Source organism: Callorhinus ursinus, unplaced genomic scaffold (genome assembly GCF_003265705.2).
Source record: "Callorhinus ursinus isolate GAN/ISIS: 27379988/994484 unplaced genomic scaffold, GSC_fseal_2.0 scaffold4, whole genome shotgun sequence".
In the NCBI taxonomy this organism is placed as follows: domain Eukaryota; kingdom Metazoa; phylum Chordata; class Mammalia; order Carnivora; family Otariidae; genus Callorhinus; species Callorhinus ursinus.
The window spans coordinates 115,653,076-115,676,012 of NW_027397066.1; the positions used below are offsets into that span (position 1 = coordinate 115,653,076).

Consider the following 22,937-nt stretch of genomic DNA (forward strand, 5'->3'; position numbering starts at 1 on the left):
AAGAAAATAAAAAGTTATAGTTGGAAGGGAAGATAGGAAATGTTGGCTGGTTGAGAGGTTTGGTGAAATTTTAGTCAGGATTGCTAGGAAAGTCCTCGGTAAGAAGGTGACTTTCAAGTAAAAACCTGAAGAAAGTAGGCTGCTACCCACGAGACCATCTTCAAAATGACAATTCCAAGCAGAAGGAACAAAATGTATGAAAACCCTGAGATAGTATTTTCAAGAAAAAAAGTCCAGGGGCCCGTGTAGTTTATAGAGCAACATGCGTGGAGGGAGAGAGGATGAAGTCAGAGAGATAAAGGGGAGGCAACAAATCACAGGGCTTGTAAGTTAAAGCAAGGACTTTGGCTTTTATTGTGAGAGACAGGAAGCTGCTGGAAGGGTCTGAGGAGGAGTGACACGATCTGACCTGTATTTGAATAGGATCACTCTGGCTGCTGTGTTAGTAATAGACTATAGGAGGACAAGGGTAGAAATAAAATAAATACCTACCACATAGCATTTGGGTGAGGATTACTCAGAAATACATGTGGAGAGCCTAGTGCAGACCTACCACTAATTGTCCTTCCTCACTAAAGAAGAGGTATTCTCACAGATAATAGTCGTGCTCTTCCTGAAGACATATATACTAAGGTTCTGTGTGGTCACTGTTAACAATCCCAAGAGACCATCCCTCCACTATGGCAGCCTGGGAGTTGGGATATTGAATTAATATGAGCAACAATAATCAATGGACTCCCAAAGGAAATGACCCTAGCATCTAGTCTAATAAAATTATTCAGGCAAATTGAAGTAGTCACTCTATTTACCATCCCTGCCCCGAACCAAAGGATCTCATTCACTTACTAGTGAGGCATCAAAGGGTTGTATGGACTCTGAGAATTCAGCTTTTATCAAATGTTTGTATCTAAATTCCACAGTACCAGCATCAAAGAGCAGACATTCACATCAACATCTACAGACAAAACACACAGGTGCTTTATTTACTCCATGTCTAATACATTTACCTCAGGAAAAGCTAAAAGCTACATGTAACATGACAAAAATCCATGAATTTTAATTACATTTCTCCTTAAAATCCCCTCATTAGACTTTAACTAAGGAGGTTTTATTCTTTGAAGAAGTATCTGGTTAGTTTCAGTTCTGCTTAATTAAAAAGAACCCAGCAATTTGAGGGGAGTCGTTCAAGCGGTCCTGACCTTGCCAACAACCAACTGAGCAGGTGGTGTTTCCTTTCCCAGTATCTCCCCTTCCTGCTCACAGATTTTAAGACTTTCTTTTTCCTATAACTGTCCTCACTTCAGTGTTTCTCCTGGGAGAGTTTGTAGCAATTAATTCAACATTAGTTTACCAAGTATCTATTTTGTATCAGGTGCTGTTCTAGGTGCTAATGACACAGCAAGGAATCAAACAAAACCTTGTTCTCAGGGAGTTTACCTTCAAGTGCCAACTGGAGATTAAAGAAGAGGGGATGAGGGTAAGAAAGAATAACTCACATCCAGATCCTCTCTTTCACTGCATCTCTCCATCTCCAACCACTTTCATCTGGTGGCCTTTGATAGATGCCAATAATAGCCTTGTTTGGGAAAGAAAACCCTTGAGAACAAATCAGGGCTTTCCTCTAAAATGTTGATGAATTATGTTTTACTTTTAGGGGCTCTAAGCACACACCACACCATGTATGAGCATTTTTGTCTGTATATGTAATACTGAGCAGAAAGAAAGGGAGGGGGACATGTATTGGAACTTTGTTCAAAGCAAATAAGTAAAACTCAGTGATATTAGCTCCTTATTTTTTAAATAAAACTTTTGAAATTTCTAATTTTCCCTTTAAATATTAGTTCTATCCATTTTAGTTTTAGTTACTACAGTTAAAGCATTATCCAGAGCTACTGTTTTTCAGAAGATGTTTACTATGTAAGACTACAAAAGGCATTTTTCGGTTGCCTTCTCAGCATCTTTTGCCCATTCTACCTTTCTATCAGAACCCAAATTTTATTCAGTGATCCCTTCCCATTTGTGATGCCTGGGAAGGTGACATCCCTGACTCCAGAGGTAATTCAAGGTCAGCCTCAGCCAATCAGGTTTGGGTATTCCAGGGACGTGTCAATGCTTTAGGAACGGACATGTGACCTAAACTGGCTTAATCAGACTGAATGGAAGATGTCCATGGTTGGGGGAGAAATTTCCTCTCTCTCTCTCTCTCTCTCTCTTTCCCTTTCTCTCTCCTGCTAGATAAAAGTGAGAGATTAGAGTTAACTCTGTGAGAGACAGAACCTGAGCCCACCATCGAGCACTTAAATAAATCAAACCTGAGGCTATAGGAGATGATCAATTTGTTTATTGTCTAAGCCAATCTGAGTAGGTACTTTACTTGCAGCCCAAAGCATTATATCAGGTACACAATAGAATTGTCACAGCTCTGGGCAAATGCAGGATTTATTTGCAGTTCGGATTCCAAGCAGGAATTCCATCAGATTCCATTAGAGTCTTTTTAAACCACTCTTGTTTTTATGACATGAAGAAAGAAAGCTGTGCCAGAGCACAAAAGTCGATTCTGGCAGATAACACACACACACAACTTTCAGACTAGATTTTTAACACTACAGACCCACTGTACTATGGGTTTACTCTGAGTCCTCAAGGATGGGATTTTAAACAAGTGCATAAGTAAAGATCATATTATAGCAATAGGGTTCTGAAACAGAAGTCCTACAGACAGCTTAACTGTGTAGGACAAAACAATGTAGGGCATAGAGAGGCTCTAGATGGGATTATACCAGTTCTGTTCCTTCGTGAAGAGGAATGGGAGACAGATAATAGAAACTACTGTATATCTTGTATATTCTATTATACTCTAAAATAGGTCAAGCTTTTATGTGTAGTAAATTGTATTGTTTTTCCTGTAGATTGTTCAGTCATTCCCAGAAGAGCCTATTCTTAAACACACAAATAAATTCCAAGTATTGCCATCTATGGACATAGTGGTAAAGTAAATTCTCTCCCTAGTAGATTGTTTGCAAAAATAGTTTCATCAATTCTTCCCATTTTTATAAAGTGATTTTGCTGCTCTTCTCAAGGTGGAGCTGTTTTCCTCCCCCTGATGTGGCTGATCTTGACCTATGACTTGTTAGGAAAGGAAGCTTTCTTTTTTACTTAGATATGCAACATGCTATGTTACAAATAAATGTCTCAGAAAGGCTGAGAGGTGTTTTTTAGGAAGGACTCATTCTGGAAGGAAAACAACGTCCTCAGCAGAAGGTCCAGTTCCCTCTATCCTATACCAATGACACTTTCCCTAGCCCTCACACCTACTGCCCCACCTGCCTGCCATAGGTTACATTAAATACAGTCCTGATTGGAGCAAGAATGGTAAAAAGACACAATCCCATTCCACGAGACACAGCCGTCTAGGATGGCCATGTGCTGCATTCAATCAGCACAGTCATTTAGGTGCATTGCATGGTGGGCTTTGATGAGCTGGTCTAAGGACCTAATACCCATTTGCAGAATTAGTTATGAATTCTGAACCACTGACTTACAGACCCATTTTGTTACAGTTGTAATCAATTGATTTATTTTTTTAAAGATTTTATTTATTTATTTGAGAGAGAGAATGAGATAGAGAGAGAGAGAGAGAGCATGAGAGGGGGGAGGGTCAGAGGGAGAAGCAGACTCCCTGCTGAGCAGGGAGCCCGATGCGGGACTCGATCCCGGGACTCCAGGATCATGACCTGAGCCGCAGGCAGTCGCTTAACCAACTGAGCCACCCAGGCGCCCTTGTAATCAATTGATTTAAAAGTGAACTCAGGAGAATATAATCAGGGGATGGTTTTATTCTCCCACACTGCCTTCTGGTTCATTCCATCCAATCTTCCTCTTCTGCCTTGTGATACCACTGGGCTCAAACGCCATAGCTTTTGAATCATTTTCAGGTTTTTTCAAAATTCCAATCAATTCCAAAAAATTTATCTCTGAACTAATTCAAAGCTTTTCCCCTCTTTTTAGCATAACCTTACTCTGGATGGGCAGTCTAGAAGTTCCAGACTCTGTGCTAGGATTTCTCAACCCCAGCACCATTGACATTTTGGATTAGGTAATTCTTTGTTGTAGGAGACTGCCCTGTGCATCCTAGAATGTTTAACAGCATCCCTGGCCTCTACCCAATTGATCTCAATTGAATTACAAAAAAATGTCTCCAGATACCACCAAATGTCCCCTGGGGGCAAAATCACCCTGGCTAAGAATCACTGCTCTAGACCATACATTCTTAATGGAAATGATATTACACCCAAAAGATGAAAATTAGTTCTCAAAGGCTGAAAAAAAATGTTAGATGTTCTAATGGTTCATGGCCCTCTAAAGGGCCACGGTACATAGGCAAACAACATATCTATGGTATTAACAACTTGCGGGGGTAGGGAGAAAGTTAGGGGGAAACACTAAAAAAGGGCTCCATCATTTATTAAAAAAAAAAAAAAATTGAGAAACACTGCTGTAGACCAACAGTAAGGTGTGAGCTGCTGAGGGGGGAAGGGTAAGAGCTAAAGAGCCAGTCTTTTTACTTAGCTGGTGTTATGTAATTGTCCCTTGACTATTGAATTCCCTCTGCCATGTAAAGCATCCAAAGGCAAGTCTCCCTGAAGTGTGGGTCGAGGTGGTTTTTAACATCCCAGTCCCCGCTCTGTACCACTCTCTGATGTGGATAGTACACCCTCTAGCTGCCCTCAAGCAGTTAACCACACACAACATCTCTCTACTGGGAGCCCTTAGTGTTGGGCCATTGTCTTGGGTGAGATTATTAAAGATGGCTTTATTTTGGCTACCTATATTGATTATATTAACCCAGGTGAATTCACTGAGGCTCACCCTGCCCAGACGTGAAAGCAGTTCTAGCCACCTCCAGCCTTCACACTTCTCCTAAACAAAGCCACCAGTCTCTGTGCCCCCAAAGACTTCAGGAAACTCCTAACAGGTCTACAAAGAGCTCTCCAGCTTTCTGTTCCAGTAGCAGTACATGGGGCAGCCTCAAAAAATACAACTTATAGTTTCATAAGCCTCCAGGCCAGGAGTCTCACTCCCCCACTAAGGGTCTTAGAGCACCACTCAATTGCCTTACGAGGGAAGCCCCTCTCCCCTCTCCCTCATCCACTGTTCTCTGGACTCTAGTGAGAGAGAATATGGGCTGGAGGTGGGGAAGCAGGGTTGATAGTTAGGCTGCCTTTTAATAAGTGTTTTAGAGATCTATATAAAACCTCTCTGTAGAATATTTTGTCCTCAACTTTGGGACATCATTAAACATTCTGAGACAACGAGGTAATATTCATTAAATATCTAGTTGTACAATTTATTAGTCAGTTGGGACTTTATGTAAAAAGAAGAATCTAAGCCAATTATTTCCCAGGTTGTAGGCTGAAAAATTTGGTGATTTTTAAGAGTTCTACAAACTGATTCGTACTTCCTTTCATTAATTCAACGAATTCTGATGAGTATTTATCAGGAAGACCTGTGGCTATTGCAGAAACAAGTCAGTCCAGGTCTCTGCTCCTGTGGAGAACAGTCTAGCAAAGGAGCATAGCTAGTTATGTAATGGGACACCTGCCAATTGCAATAAGTGCTATGGAAAAAATAAGGCAGGTAACGTACCGGGGAATGATTGGGAGGGTGGGGGTAGGAGTATTGTTCTGGATTGAGTGGCCATAGAAAGGGTTCTTTGTATAGGAAACATTTGCACTGAATCCAAAATAATAAGAAAGAGCTAGTCTTGTGAAGATTTGGAGAAGAATTCCAAGGAGAGGAAGTGCAAGGACCCTGAGCAAGAACGAGCCGAGCATGTTCCAGAGAGAATGCAGCCACGGAGCTGGATGAGATGGTGCAGAGAATGCTATTTTACGTCACACTGCTTGTAGACCAAATCTGTTTCACACATACGTGTGCTGCAATTGCCCAAATGCACACAAATCTTGAAAATGATGCAGACATGTGTTGAATGTGTTACTAAATGTCTAGCAGGTTTCTATTATGAGTAGAGAGATAGTGAAATTTGTTGATGTTAAAAGTCCTTTTCTCTGAAAATAGTAGACACCACTACCTGCTCTGACTTCCTGAACCAGGATTTATTTGTACAAAATTTAGTTTCCATTCTTTCTTCTATTCTGGGGAGAAACAACACTTTGCAAAGAGGGAAATTTCAGATTCAACCTATATCCTTCTTTAAATGACCAAAATCTGTATACAATAGACAGACCTGTGGATAGTTGATGGTACAAGCAGAGAAGCCAACTACCACCTTCAGGCAAGTATCTCTGCATTCTTGTTACAAAAATCCCTCCCATATAAGCACAGTATTTGATGTCTCCAGAGATTCTGCATATTTACATTTAAAATTATTCTAAATGGAACAAAAATTGTATACCTTATCACCTTAGCAGCATAGGTTTTTACCAATAGAGATTATAAGTACAGTTTACCTGTAATGTAAATTGAAAGCAGACCGTTTTTAATGGCTAATGCCAAAATCATCACAGAACTACCTCTAACTTACTATCAGAGACTTATTTACCATAATTGACTTTCTCGTTGTTTTACCTTGTCTTTGACCCTGTACACCTCGCATGATGCTCCTGAATTTAAAAGAGAAAATGATTAATGTGGCAAGTGCAGAGACAGCCAAGCTTGTGAACGCCAACGGGGACCTGGGAGAAGCCTGATAAATAATAAACATTGCCACTTCTCACACTCTGACTCTCTGTTTCACTGCATCTTTCAGGCAGCTTTGTAAATGAGAGGTCACTTATTTTAAACCAAGTATACCTCTGTGCTATTCGAAACTTATTTATGCGATGCTCAGGAAAAAATATTTACATCTAAAAATGCTGAACCATAAAACTCTAGCCATGGGAAAGGTTACCTGTATAAAAAAAAAAAAGTTTGTATCAAAATAATTTCCATAATCATTTTTTTTTCATAAAATAACTCTCACCTCTGTTTTGCCTTTAGAGACTAACTTATGGTCTCCCTTCTGCTCAACTTTCTCTGTGAGACAGTTCCCAAATCAAAAACCTTTGAGGTTGAATGTAAAAATCCCTTAACTATGAGGGGCAATAACAAAGTAAATAATTTCTGGGAATATAGATGATAGAAGAACCGTGATTTTGTGAAATTAAAGAACATAAGTGGATTCCAAATTAATTCTGTGTAGGATGTACAGAGTTAGAAGTGGAACACTTTGGTAATCGGGAGTTAATGAATACTATAATTCACTTTTGTTTTCAAAGATCATTTATATCTCCCTCCCACTATTACCTATTTTTATCCTATAGCTGCTGCTTGGATTTATTCTGATAGCTGTTAGTTTACTAGAAATTATACCCTCTCTTTCTCACAAGCAATAAAGTTAGTTAAGCCACAGGGAATAGGTGTGGTGGAAAATTCAGTGAACATATCAGTGAGTATATTTTTTTTAAAGATTTTATTTATTTATTAGAGAGAGAGAATGAGAGAGAGCACGAGAGGGAAGAGGGTCAGAGGGAGAAGCAGACTCCCCGCCGAGCAGGGATCCTGATGCAGGACTCGATCCCGGGACTCCAGGATCATGACCTGAGCCGCAGGCAGTCGCTTAACCAACTGAGCCACCCAGGCGCCCCATATCAGTGAGTATATTAACAGAAAAATGTCATAAATGGTCAATGGAGAAAGAAAGATGGGGAATGAGGAGGTGAGAGAGCACCACTGTAAGGGGCTCACTGGCCCTTCGGTTACTGGGCTAGAGGTGGCACTTATGCTTCTGTTAGCTTTCTACTTCACTCAAACATACCAAGATTATTCTATTTCAGTGGCGGCTCAGTTGTAATTCTCCTCCTCCCCCCATCCTGCTGGGAAGTTGCAAATCTAAGTCTCTATTAATAGATTTATAGTAACTGTGAGAAATGCACTGGGTTTAAATTTTGAATCCGCCTTGTAATACCAAGTCATTTAAACCCACTGAACTTCAGTTTCTTTATCTCTAATATGAAATCACAATACAATAAAATAACACAGGTGGCAACCCTCACTCTTGACACAAAGTAAATACTTCACCAATGCTTCAGGATGATCATTACACATTTTATTTCTCTGTTTGAGGAAATTTTTTCATTTATTCTTTCTTTTATTCTTCTAGTCATTTAACTATTAACTGAGCATCAAATATATACCAGAATTTGAACCAGGTGTTAGAGATACATGACATGACACCAGACCATAACTTCAAGGAACTCTCAATTGAATAGGATGCTCTGAATGGGTCTTCACAATTTGTTAAGACTTCCTGTCTCATTTGTACCTTTACACTTGAGCCTTGTGGATTACAAGAACAGATTTTTAAGGCAAAAGTCATTTTCTCAGAATTACTCCAGCCAAAACTTAGTTTTTACTCCAAAGCCACCAATATAATGAAACACAAAGTAATTTGATGTTCAAACCTAATAAGAGAATATGTGTATTTACACTAACTTTTTGAATCTGCAGATATAATAAAAAAGAATCTTACTTTTCACAGTCCTTTCATAAGACAGTACCAAATTCCTTCCAGTTTCCCTATGTCAAAGTCAACATCACTAAGGGGATACCAATAGAGAGAAACAGAAAAGGAAGAGACAAACATAATATTTTACTAGTTTGTGGTATTAGAAGATAAATGACACTGGACAGTCCCGCTAATATCTTTTGGGTGCCTGAGTTCAAGTAGAAAGAATTATTGCTTACCTACTTATTTCCCACTTTTCCCCTACAAAATAGCTTGACATATGGATTCCAGAAGGACACTATGTCTGGCTCAACGATGAGTATAAGGACAAACAAGGAATCTGAAGAACATAAAGAAATATATATATATATGTATATATATATATATACACACACACACAGCCGTAAATATAGCCAACTGATCTTTGACAAAGAAGCAAATGCAATAAAATGAAGCAAAGATCGTCTCTTCAACGAAGGGTACTGGAACAACTGGACATCCACGTGCAAAAAAATAAATCTAGACATAGACCCACATCTTCACAAAAATTAACTCAAAATGGATCATAGACCTAAGTGTAAAATGCAAAACTATAAAACTCTTAGAAGATATCATAGGAGAAAATCTAGGTGATCTTGGGTTTAGTGATGCCTTTTGAGATATAACACCAAAGACATAATCCGTAAAAGAAAGATTAATAGCTAGACTTCATTAAAATAAAATAAAAAAAATCTACTCTGTAAAGGACAATGTCAAGAGAATTAGAAGACAAGCCACAGACTAAAAGAAAATATTTACAAAACGCATATCTGATAAAGGACTTACCTAAAACAAAGAGCTCTTAAAACTCAACCATCAGAAAGCAAACAACCTAATTAAAAATGGGCCAAAGACCTTTACAGATACCTCACCAAAGATGATATGCAGATGGCAAATAAGCATATGAAAAGAACTTCCAGATCATCTGTCATCAAGAAAATGCAAATTAAAATAATGAATTACCATTACATATCTATTTGAATGGCCAAAACCCAAAACACTGACAATGCCAAATGCTAAAAGGATATAGAACAACAGGAACTCTCATACATTGCCTGGGGTAATGCAAAGTGATATAGCCATTTTGGAAAACACTTTGGTGGTTTCTTACAAAACTAAACATACTCTCTTACCATGCAATCCAGCAATTGCGATCCTTGGTGTTTATCCAAAGGAGTTGAAAACTTATGTTCACACATAAACCTGCACATGGATGTTTATAGCAGCTTTATTCATAATTGCCCAAACTAGGAAGTAACCAAGATGTTCTTCAGTAGGTGAATGAATAAACTGTGGTACATCCAGACAATGGAATATTGTTCAGTATTAAAAAGAAATGAGCTATCAAGCCGTGAAAAGACATGGTGGAATCTTAAATGCCATACTACTAAGTGAAAGAAGCCTATCTAAAAAGTCTACACACTATATGATTCCAACTATATGACATTCTGGAAAAAACAAAACTGTGGAGACAACAAAAAGATCAGTGTTGTCAGGGCAGGAGGAGGAGATAAACAGGTAAAAAACAGGATTTTTAGGACTGTAAAAATACTCTCTCTCTCTTTCTCTCTCTCTCTCTATATATAATGACAAATGCACTATACTTTTGTCCAAATCCATAAAATATACACCACCAAGAATGAACCGTAAGTAAACTATGGACTTTGGGTGATTATGTGTCAATGTGGGTTCTTGTTAAAAATGATCCATTCTGGTGAATGTTGGCAATAAGGTTGGAAACTATGCATGTGTCAGGGCAAAGGGTGTATGGGAACTCTCTGTACCATCCTCTCAATTTTACTGTAACCTAAAACTGCTTAAAAAATGAAGTACTTAGGGATGCCCAGGTGGCTCAGTCAGTTAAACGTCTACCTTCAGCTCAGGTCATGATCTCAGGGTCCTGGGATCGAGTCCCACATCGGGCTCCTTGCTCAGCAGGGAGCCTGCTTCTCCCTCTGCCTGCCACTCTCCCCTGCTTGTGCTCTCTCTCTCTCTCTGACAAATAAATAAAGTATTTTTTTAAATGAAGTATTTAATAAAAAAAGAACATAAATGTGACCAGTCTACTCAGTGTGGTGTATGGCTAACAAATTCACTACATATTTTGAACTTTTTTTTTTAGACATTAAGTGTTAGTACTTACCAAAATATTTAGAAATAAAACTAATTTGTTTTTAATCTTAAATGAAATGACTGATATATTTAAATATGTAATATTAATGAAGAAAGCCTGCAGGGGAGTGCCTTACTAACTCTAGTCTCTTAATTTATTGTCCTAATTAGAACATCACATATCATCACTGTTTACCCCAGTCACTAATTTTTCAAATGCTATATATAGATAAGTCTGAATGATACCCAGCACCAGCACATTTTCAAAAAGCTAAGATTGACTAGATAATTTTAAGTCAACGGGACAGAAACAGGGAGATTGTCCCAAGGCAACAAAATTAGAAAATTCATTGACACGAAACTCAAGGTTCCTGAACTGAAACTTCAACACAGACTAGCCTCCAACAGGGAAGATATAGATTAAAGGCATGAGGCTTTCTTTTTGGAACCAAAATAGCCAGTTGATTCAGTCAATGAAGTGATGGAAAAAGCCAATTGTATTGTTTATTGATCTGGAACAGAGTTAAGTCAATCAAAACAATCAATCCTGTTAGTCCACACACTAAGTGAGGAGAAAAGCATAATTATCAAGGACTCTGTATCAAAAGACAAACTTTTGTTCTATCATGGATAGAACATGGACATGTGCGAGTATTTTTGTCATGATCTATTCTAAAATTGCATTAGTTCACTTAAGTTAGAATAAGGAGATGTAATTAAAGCTACCAGTGAACAAATCTTACTCTCATCTAAATGAACTATATGGGTTTTTATCCCCTTTCTATTATACATAAACATAAACATAAACATAAACACAAACACACATATATTAGTCAACTGTGTCAGCCTGAGGAAAAAGTAATCACTCAAATGGATTCTGCAAATTCAATTCAACAAATTCTTATTTGATATTTCCATCAGTAACCTATAACTTCCCTTTAGGCTTATGGTCCACTTTCAGAATCTGATGAAATCTGATGGACACTCATCCTCGAAAAAAATGACATATACACACATTCTCAAATGCACAAAATATCACATATCAATTTCAGGGACTTCACAGATTCTGATTCATTTACTCTGGGTTAAGAACCCCTGTGTCATGTACCTGGAACTGAGCTAGACACTGAAGTCCTGAAGCAAGGAAGACAGGGCTCCATGTATGCAGACATGAAACAAAATGGTATGATCAGGGGAAATAAAGCTTAATTACCCTGGAACACAAGGTAGAATGGAAAGTCAGAAGACAAATGGTGGATAGAAGTCATAGCTTTTTGTATATCAATCACATCTCAACAAAGTGGATTTTTTTTAAAAGTTTATGTATTTGAGAGAGAGAAAGTGCGTGTGTGTGTGTGCACGTGAGCAGCGGGAGGGGCGGAGGGAGAGAGAAACAAGCAGACTCCCTACTGAGCAAGGGTCCCAGCCCAGGACCCTGAGATCATGACCGGAGCTGAAATCAAGAGTCAGACGCTTAACCGACTGAGCCACCCAGGTGTCCCTTCAACAAAGTGGTTTTTAAAAAAATTTTAAAGTACCTTTACAACACAAGTCTCCAAAAGCAAAGTTGGATACAAGCAACTGACAGAAAACATCCATAACATATTTTACAAAAGCTTAATGTCTACAATATATAAAGATCATTTTGTCCATCAAGTAAGAAAAGTCAAACAACTCAGTAGAAATTAAACACAGCAAATAAAGATGTAATTCCCAGAAGAACCAAAAATGACCAATAAACTTATGAAAAGATACCACCACACTGGTAATCAGGGCATTATAAAGATTTAAAATATAATATTTATTTATTGTGGTAAGAACACTTAACATGAGATCTGCCCTCTTAAATTTTTACGTGCATGATACTATATTATTAACTATAGACACAATGTTATGCAGCAGATCTAGAACTTACTCATCTTGTGTAACTTAAATGTTATGCCCATTAAGAAGCAACTCTCCATTTTTAATTTCTCATCTCTCAGATTGACAATAGTTAAAAAGACATCCTAAGTGAGGATGAGGAAGGCAAAGACAGTCATTCTTGTACACTTCTGGGAAGAGAATAAATTAATGAAATCTTTTAGGAAGGCAATTTCAGGGATGAAATTCAAGGTATTTAATATCCAATGTGGTATGGGCCCTAATTCATCAAAACACATGCCAGCTATAACCAGGTAATAATGTCCTGGCAGTACAGTCCTCCGAATACATACCAACTGAATATCAACCCCAACAGAATTTATCTCGCCTTAAAGTGTGCATGTCCTTTGATGCAGCATTTCCATTTCTAGGAATCTATTGAAAGAAATTCTCTTTTAAGTTCACAAACATGTACATACATTGATGTTTGTCATCATATCAAATAGCTAAAAAAAACAGAAGCAATCTTAATGATCACCAAAAAATGGAGTGGTTAAATAAATTATGGCACATTCATGCCATGGAATATTATGTGGCCATTAAGAAGAATGAGATGGACCAAAATGGACCAATATAGAAAAATATAGAAACATATTTGGGGGGGGGAGCAAGTTGCAAGTCACATAACAATTTATATACTTAATCATCTGTATTTTAAAAATATTTATGTGTTCGTATGTGTAAGTATATACATAGCATGGTATGTATGAATATTTTCTAAGGGATAGAAAAGAAGATGCAAGAATGTGTAACACTCATAGGAAAGAACACAGGAAAGAAGGATGGAAGGCAAGAGAGGGGCATAGGATTTTTTTGTGTACTCTGCATTGTTTGAATCATCTACAATGAGAATACATATTCTTTTTTAAGATATAAAAACATATATAGAAAGCCCTCAAAATATTAGACACGGTCTTCAAAATTATGGCAGGACTGAAATGCACATTCCCCTTTAGAACTGAAAGTCAGTGTCACTTCTCAACATATAACCTAAAATATTCAAACTGTATGGAATAAGCCACATCTCAAGGACAGCATTTTAAATAAAATTTATTGGACCATTTTTAAATTAGCTAATTTTTAGTTTTAAATATTTGACCTCTGGGTTTTATCCAATGTCCTTATACTCTTATATTTCTAATTTTGTGTTTTTCTTTAAAGGGAATCCCTAGAAGCACTTAGGGAAAACAGGCTAGCTTGCTTGTTAAACATGGAAGAGTCTGAACCAAAAGCCCAAATGCGTAATTGTCTCCAGAGTTTCTAGTGCAGAACATCATTTGCAATTGACATTCCTCTCCGTAACTGTGGTATTTTATTTCATATTCTGTATCACTAACTCCAAAAGGTGAATGGCCAGACTTCCAGTTATAAAATGTCTAAGCCTAACTCTTTAAGGTCTATTATACCAACTGTACAATGTGCCATAACTGTGAAACTCGGTTCTTAAAATATTAAACAGAATTTTAAAATGACTCAGAAATACCCAACAAAAACCTGTATAGCGCCAGATCTATCCCTTGGAATCAAGAATACAAGCACCTGGAGGATTTTTTATTGGGCAGCCTTCACTAGTAAAGAAGAATCCACGTAGGTGAGGGAGGGGTCCTTGCCCTGGGAAACCTAGAACTACAAATCCTTATCACCTTTGCCCTGTGAGGTCACACAAAATGACCAGGGTCTCCAGTGCTGCTTTATTCTGAAGACATAGTTTTCACAACCAAATCTGTTCTAATTCACAATAGGTGCTGGAACATATTTTCCAGTTCTGTTTATTAAGTTTCTGTCATTTTTAACATCACATATTCACCAAATTAACACTTTTAGAAGAGTTTCGTCAAGGATTAAAAGAACTGCAAGACTCTCATCTCAATTCTATATCTTACTGTCTCACGGGGCCTACAGAACAGAACAGTAATTTGAATAAATGGAGTATATTTTCCTTAGGTAATTAGATTGCGCTTTCATTTAACTTGTCTGTTGTATATTCTTCTTAGATCCCTATAAGACAAATGAACCATCGTTCTCAAGGTGACAAGAATATTCAATGAATTTGGAAAAACCTAATGAAGCAATGGTTCAAGTCTAAATATGAGACAATCAAAACTCTGTTATCCTTGCAATGATTTTGGACATTGATTTTTGCCTCTACTTTTAATTGTGAATTTGACTTTTTGGTGGATTTACTGTGTGAGATTACAGTTATTCAAATGAAGGAGTTCAAATGGTGTTAAGGCAGACATCTTTATGTCCTTTAGGAAGAACATTTTCACTGTTGTTAAATTTGACGTGGCTCCACGAGGCAGATTCTAATAGTTCTCTTTCCCAAGCTGCTAAAATCACAGAAAATTTAAGTAACTAGATATTTTAAAACCAGAAATATTTACAATTTAGGTTGAATTTTTGTTTTTTTTTTTTGTTTTTCTATCTTAATACTTAAGAGACTAGGTATAGCATCTCAGCTCATCGAATCTTTTGAGAACAAAATGTACTTTACTGAATGCCATAAAGAGGCCTGTTGTTTCCACCACAATTCGAAACATGATGTTCCAGAAATGAAAACTGCATAACAGAGCAAATATTCATACATTCTCAGCTGTTTCAGGTTATTTCTTTCAAGAGATCATGGCTTTAAATACTCACAGGCAAAAGCAAGATGCGTACTTGGGTGACCAAATGGAGATGGACAAGGTATACAGAAAACAAGGCATGAACTGCCCACCTAACCCTAATTATTCAGAAGGGAGAAATTAAAAATCTGCTACCCTGCTAAATCAAGGATTATTACATGTCAGATCTGGTTTGAGTCTGACCACTGGAGGTCTATATATTGTCAGGTGTCTTGGCAACAAACCTGGCAGGTGGCTAGCAAGTTCTGGGAAGGCGAAGACTTACTGTTTAACCCACATTCTTGACATAGATAGGAAAAGGTAGCATCACTGAGATTACTCAGTCAGCCCTTGGAAGAGCGGGTCCCCCATTTCTTCTTCACCCAATCTTTCCAGGCCATTGCTCTTATAAGGCATCAAAAGCCAGTAAAAGCACATTTGAAAATGAAAGGTCTATCACATTCTTTTGAAGCATCAAAAAGCCACATAAAGAAGCTGTAGGACCAGAAAAAGCTGACAAGGAGCAGGACAGTGCCTGTTAGGATGGCAGGAATAGCTGGAGGTAAACCAATGTGCGGTCTATGAAAAGGCGAGTGAGAGAACCAGAAATTTGCTGCTGACAAGATGAAACAGCCCACAGCTGTGTCATGCTAATAAAAAGTTAATTTCAACTTTCAGACACTCTTCATGGTACCTTACAGTTCAATGGCATCAAGCTCAACCATTGTGCTATATCACCTGCAGAGGCTGGGTCTATTTACAAGTTCTTGGAATCCAAACAGAATTTAAGGAAACTATTTTACTTCTTAAAGATGTACATGGGAATAAGAACATTTGTGATCAGGTTGGACGGCTACCCCAGTGTCCTTGCAAACTTGAGCTTTAGTCTTAAAATAAGTCCTGAACATCGACACAGGTGGATCAGGAGCTTTTCCTTAGCTATATAGTTCATGCCATCACTGTCAGAATCTGGGGATAAGCACAGTTTCATCTGAAACAAACAAAAAAAAATCTTAAGTTTCTTGATAAATCTGTGGTCACCCTCATGACCTACTATCTTTCAGGCTGAAACAGACAACCTACAAAAGTTTCTTAAAGGCATGTCACTAAGTTTTCTGCTATGTTATTTCCTGAAACCATAAATTCAAGCTGTTATGTATACATAGAAGCTGCCTCTAGTAATCTTGTACTTACTTGGTGATGTTTAAGAAATACAAGTAGAAAACAAAAATCCAATAACTCCTCACATGCACACCTCAGTGCGCTTGTGCCCTGACTTCAGAAAAAGTCATAGGGACTGTTCCACTTTATAAAGTAGGATAAACATTATATATCTTACAAAGACTATGTGATTTAGAAGTGCTAATATATGGGGAATTAAAAATCCTGATGAATCTCAGCTTTGTCACTGACTGTTTTACTGTAAGTAAAATATTCAACTGTATCCCAAACCAAAATCTTCTGAGATATAATAAAGCCTGCCCCCGCCCTGCTCACCTAACAAGGGTGTTTTGAGAAACAAGTGAGAAAACACTTTCCAAATAATATAGGGAAGTATGCAATTGTTAGAACTAGCAAAATGTGGCAGTGCCCAACATAGACATACTTGTTGAATTGGCAGAAGATTTAACCACTCATAAGAAAACTTACCATATGACTTTATTTTAATATACATATTTTAATTAAAGATGATTTATGGTTCATGACTGTAATATCCTTAATATCCAATTGCCTATTTTTGGAGATATTGATAAGTATAGTTATTTTAATATATCTGTTAGCTATATTAACTCTTTTTCTTTGGATATTAGTTCTTCTGCCCACTGGATTTAGTGTCTCACTTTTGTAGAGATGCTTGTCTTCAAATGTTTGAGCACCTCTGTTTTCGAAAATGCCAGGTCTACGATCTTTCTGCTTCAGTCTGCTCAAGGTTATAGCGGAGGGATAGTGAGACATGGGGCTTGGTGGGCTCTACTGATAGACTTTTCTGTGAAGAGGAATCGCAGACTTCTTAGTCTTGGCAACTACCAAGGATGCGGCTCTGCCTCTGGACACCCAGCACACAGTGATGTCATCTGTTGTGGGCATATAACTCACATTATATGACCCATTCTGGAAAAAGCAAGACTCAGGGAAGAAGCAACTGACCCAGCTGTTCTAACTGATGCTACAGACTGGTTGGTCCAAGGTCCTTTCCTCCAGTCCTCTGTTGACTGTGAGCTGAGAGGACTTGCGCAGGAGTCTCTTCCTTATGTGAATTTGGTATAAATCTTTGAATCCATTTACTTTCTGTTTTTCAGAAATGCTTCAATTTCTTGTCCACCAATAAGAATTTGTTCTTGTTTTTGATTGAGTGATATGACGAAGGTTCTAAGTGTGGTATGGACAGAAGAAACTAGCTGGAGGGGCGCCTGGGTGGCTCAGTGGTTAAGCGCCTGCCTTCAGCTCAGGTCATGATCCCAGGGTCCTGGGATCGTGCCCTGTATCGGGCTCCCTGCTCCACAGGAGGCCTGCTTCTCCCTCTCCCACTCCCCCTGCTTGTGTTCCCTCTCTCGCTGTGTCTGTCTCTGTCAAATAAATAAATAAAATCTTAAAAGAAAAGAAAAAGAAGAAGAAACTAGCTGGAAAAATTCCTCTGCAATTGGCTTTCTTATCACCCTGTGTGCCCATCAACCACATCCATTTATTAAGAAAATAACACATGGCTTTGGTCAGAAATTAAATAGTACAAAAAAGTATCCAAAGGTAAGTGACTCTTCTTCCCAGTATCAGAGTTACTCCCATAGTCAATAGTTTCTTGTATGACATTCCAGAACTTTTTAATGTAAATATATGTCTATAAACACTGTTAAGTACTTTCCTTTTGTTTGACTTAACGATGTATCTTTCAGCTCTGTCCAAATCAGCATGTGTAGATACATTCTTTTTAATGGCTATATAACAATTTACTGTATGTCTGCATCAAAATATTTTGTCAGTCTCTTGTTGATGGACATGGAGGTTGTGTCCTGTTCTTTTTTACTATTATAAATAAGACCACAATGAAAAATTTTTGTAAAGAGATGCAAATAAAACCAGAGGACAAATTTTTAGAAGTACCACTTGCAAGATTTGCACACTCTAAATTTTGATTGTTATCCAGTTGCATTTCAAAGAGGCTACAGTAATTTTTACCATTTCTACACTGTATATCTATCCCTGTCTCACACTAACATCCACTATGAATTTCCAAATTTTATAACTATCACCAACCTGACAGGTGAAAACTGTCTCATGGTCTGAATTTACATTTCTTTCATTATAAATGAGACTGAAGATTTTTCATATGCCTAAAAAGGTATTTTTTTCCTTTGAACTCCTTTTTCATATCCTTTGCCTATTGTGTGAGATCTGTTTGTATTTTTCTTGTTGATATATAAGAACCCTGTATATACATTTTGAAGATATGGGTGCATATACAGTGCAGGTGTGGTAAAAGTTGGCATAACCTTTTTGGAACACAACTGGACATGTACAGATTTTTCAGTTTTGTCTTTTGCCTTTAATTACCGTATTTTTCCACACAGAAGTTTTAATATTTTATAGCAAAATTTATCTCTATCACTCTTGTTTTTAAATGTCTACTTCAGTTGTTTCTTACCTGAGAAAGTCATACTCGGAGATTACTTAAAATTTTTTGCCATGATGTTCTATAAAACTACAGTTTTGTATTTTCTCTTTAAAGCATACAGATTTTTCCCCTAAATGGCTAAAAAGTTTCTTAATACCATTTATTAAATAATCTATCTTTCTTCACTGATTTAAAATGCCACCTCTACCATATACTAGATTCCCTGAAGTATTTGGACCTACTTAAGATTCCATTCTGTTCCATTGATCTGTCTGCCTATGCAGATATTTTAAAAATGAATACATTTATGGAGCTATAATTTAGCATGTGTGGGTATATTTCCAGGCTTTAGTTATTTGTATTCTACAGTATGTTTATTTGTCACTCTGTTCCTCTGGTTTGACTTCCTCAAGGGCAAAGATTATGGATTCTCCTCCCTATGTAATTCCCTAAAACACTAGTCTCTGCCAAGTTTGACATTTTGGAAACTAAAATCAAGCTGTGTCTTTAGACAGAACCAATGATGGTCTGAGAGGTTTGAGAAAATGAAGCCCAGCTTAAAACATTCGACCCCTAAACAAAACATAAAACATTACAACAATTAATTCCTCTTATTGAGGGACTTCCCTGTTAAAACTCAAATAGTTTTACATGTTACTTATTTTGCATAAATTTATCATCTCCCTGGTCTAGGTTTTGATAGAAAGGCAACAAGAACTAATATTTAGAGAGCCAAGCAATCTGGTAAGAATAGCATATATTCCATCTCATTTAGTATCACCAGATAGTCTAGGAAATTGCTATCATTAATCTCACTTTACAAATAGGAAGTGGGCTCAGAGAAGTAAGTTAACTTGCCAGGTTAGTTAGTGGCAAAGCCTGGATTCAAACCCAACTCTGTCTGAATCCTAATATGTCTGATTCAAAGCTGAGTTACATGTTTGATACATAGTTCTAGAATGTTCCTCCACTCTCCCATGCCTCCTCTCAGAGACAGAGTTCCCTGAGCAAGGATGTGAAATAATTTCCACTTCTTGTGCCAGCTCTGCAGTGGCCGCCTTGAGCCCTGAATGGAGAATAATTTCTAGCTGCAACCATGCTCAGCAAGAAAGATGACCGTGATAAATGACCAATGTCTGCCATGGAAGTTGGAGGCAGGAGTGGCAATGTGGGACACTGTATTTGCCACTACTGCCCAAAACACAAGGCCAGAGACCAAAAAAACATTTTACCAACTTCACAGTTGTGTTTAGGAAAAACCCTAAAATCAGTCAATAAAATTCATTCCCTAAATAAAGCCTCAGGACCCAAAAATAAAAATAAATTTTGAGAAATATAGCAAATAGAAGAGGGCATTATATATGGTACTGAAAGTAAATCAGGTCTGCAAGCTTGACATGCTAAATGTTCAGCCTCATTTTGTGGTGATCAACGTGGCTCTACCAGTCATAGGAACACCCGCTTGACCTTCTACCTTTGCTTCCCCATGACCACTGCTTCGAACTGGTTTTTGCCAGCATAAAGGGAGATAAGAAATTCTAGGCTAGCAGGTAAATGGCACAGCATCTAATTCACCTTGTGTATCACTCCATCCTAGAAATCTATATTAGACCAAGAAACCGAGCTTTGAATCAGGCTCTACCCAGATTTACCAGTTCGAAGAAGTGGGCCCCTGGATTTACATGATAATCAATAGATCCAAGAACACTGTGAAGCCTCTCTGGCATAGTCATTGTGAGTGGCCACCTCACCCCTATTCCTCTTCCTTTCCTTCAGGGATCTGCAATTCTATCTAGGTATCCAGTTGTGCCCACAACTTAATGTGGCTCAGGAAAGTTAGCCCCACCCAAGCTTCTGACAGTCCACATGCAATCCCATGCCCCTGTCAGTGACTAGATTAGCAGTGAGCAGGCGACTGAGTTCAGAGTCCTGAGATTTAGGCAGAGGTTGGCGCTAACCATCCGAGGAAGTTCTTCCTTGTTCCTCTGGGACAGCATCAGAGAACAGCTATTTCGTTTCTTCCAGCCAGCGTTCTGTGCTGATATGAGATCCAAAATTGTGGTAGCCACTTCTCTACCAGCCATCACTAAGAGGAGGACAGAGCCCAAAGAATCACAGAGAAGTTAATCAGGGACTCAGCCCTGACGATCTCAATTAACTCTGAACTTGCAGTTATTGAGGCAATCAATTTGTTTAAATTGTATGCTGTTACTCGCCGCCAAATGCTTCCCAGATGATCTCTCTCATACACCACTTCGAGTCTCTGAATGAGTCACTCTCTAGACTCTAGACTAGATCTCCTTGAACCTATTTGCCTACTTGAAGGACAATGTAGGACTTAGAAGCACATGTTCAAAATTTGACTCTGGCGGCACTTATTTCCTGTGTGACCTCAGGCAAGTTACTTAAACTCTCCATGTTCAGTTTCTTCATCTGTGAAGTGGAGGCAATAGTCATATTCCACAGTTTTATGAGGACTAATGAAATAAACCATGTAAAGTGCTTAGAACTGGGCCTGGCACGTAATTACTGGAATCATTACATGAATTTTGTCCGTGCCTACTGCCTGATTTCCCCCCTCCCTAATAGCAAGACCCCAAATCCACACTGAACCTGTGTCTGTTTAGATCACCACCTGTAACCTCCAAACCCTGAATCCATTCCAAGGGTCTTTCTAGCCACCCCACCCCAGTTATTCTGATTTTCGACTGATCTTCCTCACATCCAGCTGTAGGCACTGGGATTTTCCAGGAATCCCAGAAAGGAGATAGCTAATATAATCTTGTAACCTAAAGAAATACAAATCTGGTGCTAGGAAGATTCTTATAGATTGTAACCAGTTTTTCTTACCACAGCACTACTTCTTAAGGGCTTCTTCTTGTAGGGTAATGTGTACAGAAAAATAAGTTACTAATTACTATTCATATTTGGCTTTGTTTCTCCATAGACAATTGTCCTGCTCAGTAGCCCTCACTTCCCATTGGGACCTCAGTTGTTTAATTCATTTGGCATTACTCTTTTTTTTTTTTTTCTTTGCTATGGAGCCACTCTGTGCTATTATGCTGAATTTCAAAAGGAGACTGATCAGGGAAATTTTCAAATGCAACTTTCAAATTTCTTTTCTCCGAACATGAACTTGAACAGTCTTTATACCATTAAACGTGGCAGTTGAGTTGGTGGGACGACTCCTGTAAAAGCACATACCTGTGGCTGTTTTCCACACCCTGGCATCAGCTTGTCTGTCCCTTTCCATGCAGCTTCCCTGGGAACTGTGCCATATACAGCTATCATTTTCTGCTTATAAAAAGGAAGTGAGAGCTCAGGATCGTTAGATTCTATAAACCCTTGAATGGTTGAGAAATGCAAAGCAATGAGCTATTTTACAGGGCTGCTGGAGACAAGGAGTGGCGAGAGGAGAAAAGAAATTATATCTTAAAACTCCAATGCGTACCATTCTTATATGATGTCTAAAGAGACAGAAATTCAAGCTGAGCATTTAAATGTTAAAACAAAATAGACAATGCAATGTTCTTTCCAGCAAAATAGCTGCCATATGTGTACTGTCCTGAATGGAAAGGGAAGAAAAAAGAAACAAAGAGAAAATGAGACACAGAGGAGAGAGAGAAAGATGGATAATCCAGGGAAGGTGCAGTTAATATGCCTGCAGTTTTACGTGAAAAATAATTCTGTTACATAAAGGGTGCTAAAACAAGGGAAATGGGAAAAAGTCAGGCTGAACTTGAGAATCTATGATTCCCTGGCATAGAATATATCCTCATCTGATCCCGGTAATTTCAGGTGGCCAGTTCAATGCTGCATAATCTCACAAACGATTCAGCGGGCCAAAGAAGCAACTTTGGAGACTCTAAACTCCCTGGTTCAAATCACAGAATATTATTTTCATATTTTTCTTCACCTGCTCCTCAGCTCCAAGGCAAATGAACAGAAAGCCAGTAAGATTTTAATGTGTGGGCTGTATTATTCTTTTTTCAGTGCGGTCTGTACAACTTTTCCCCATCTGCACAGATATGGAGGGGCCTGTTTTGGTGTGCTTTTGAAGTTTTCTGCTCTTCTACGAAATGGAATACTCCTGAGAAACCAGAGTGGTAAAGAACTTGGAGCAGGTGATAAAACCTCGTCT

The 22,937-nt window shown here is 38.2% G+C and overlaps 1 long non-coding RNA gene across 1 annotated transcript in view; it reads right to left on the minus strand.

Moving 5' to 3' along the window:
- Positions 1-16,018: 16,018 nt before the first annotated feature.
- The window catches only part of LOC141372509 (uncharacterized), a 36,632-nt gene continuing 29,713 nt past the window's right edge, over positions 16,019-22,937 (minus strand). The window contains exon 3 of the long non-coding RNA XR_012377777.1: positions 16,019-16,177. This is a non-coding gene — a long non-coding RNA (uncharacterized lncRNA). The remainder of the gene's footprint in view (positions 16,178-22,937) is intronic.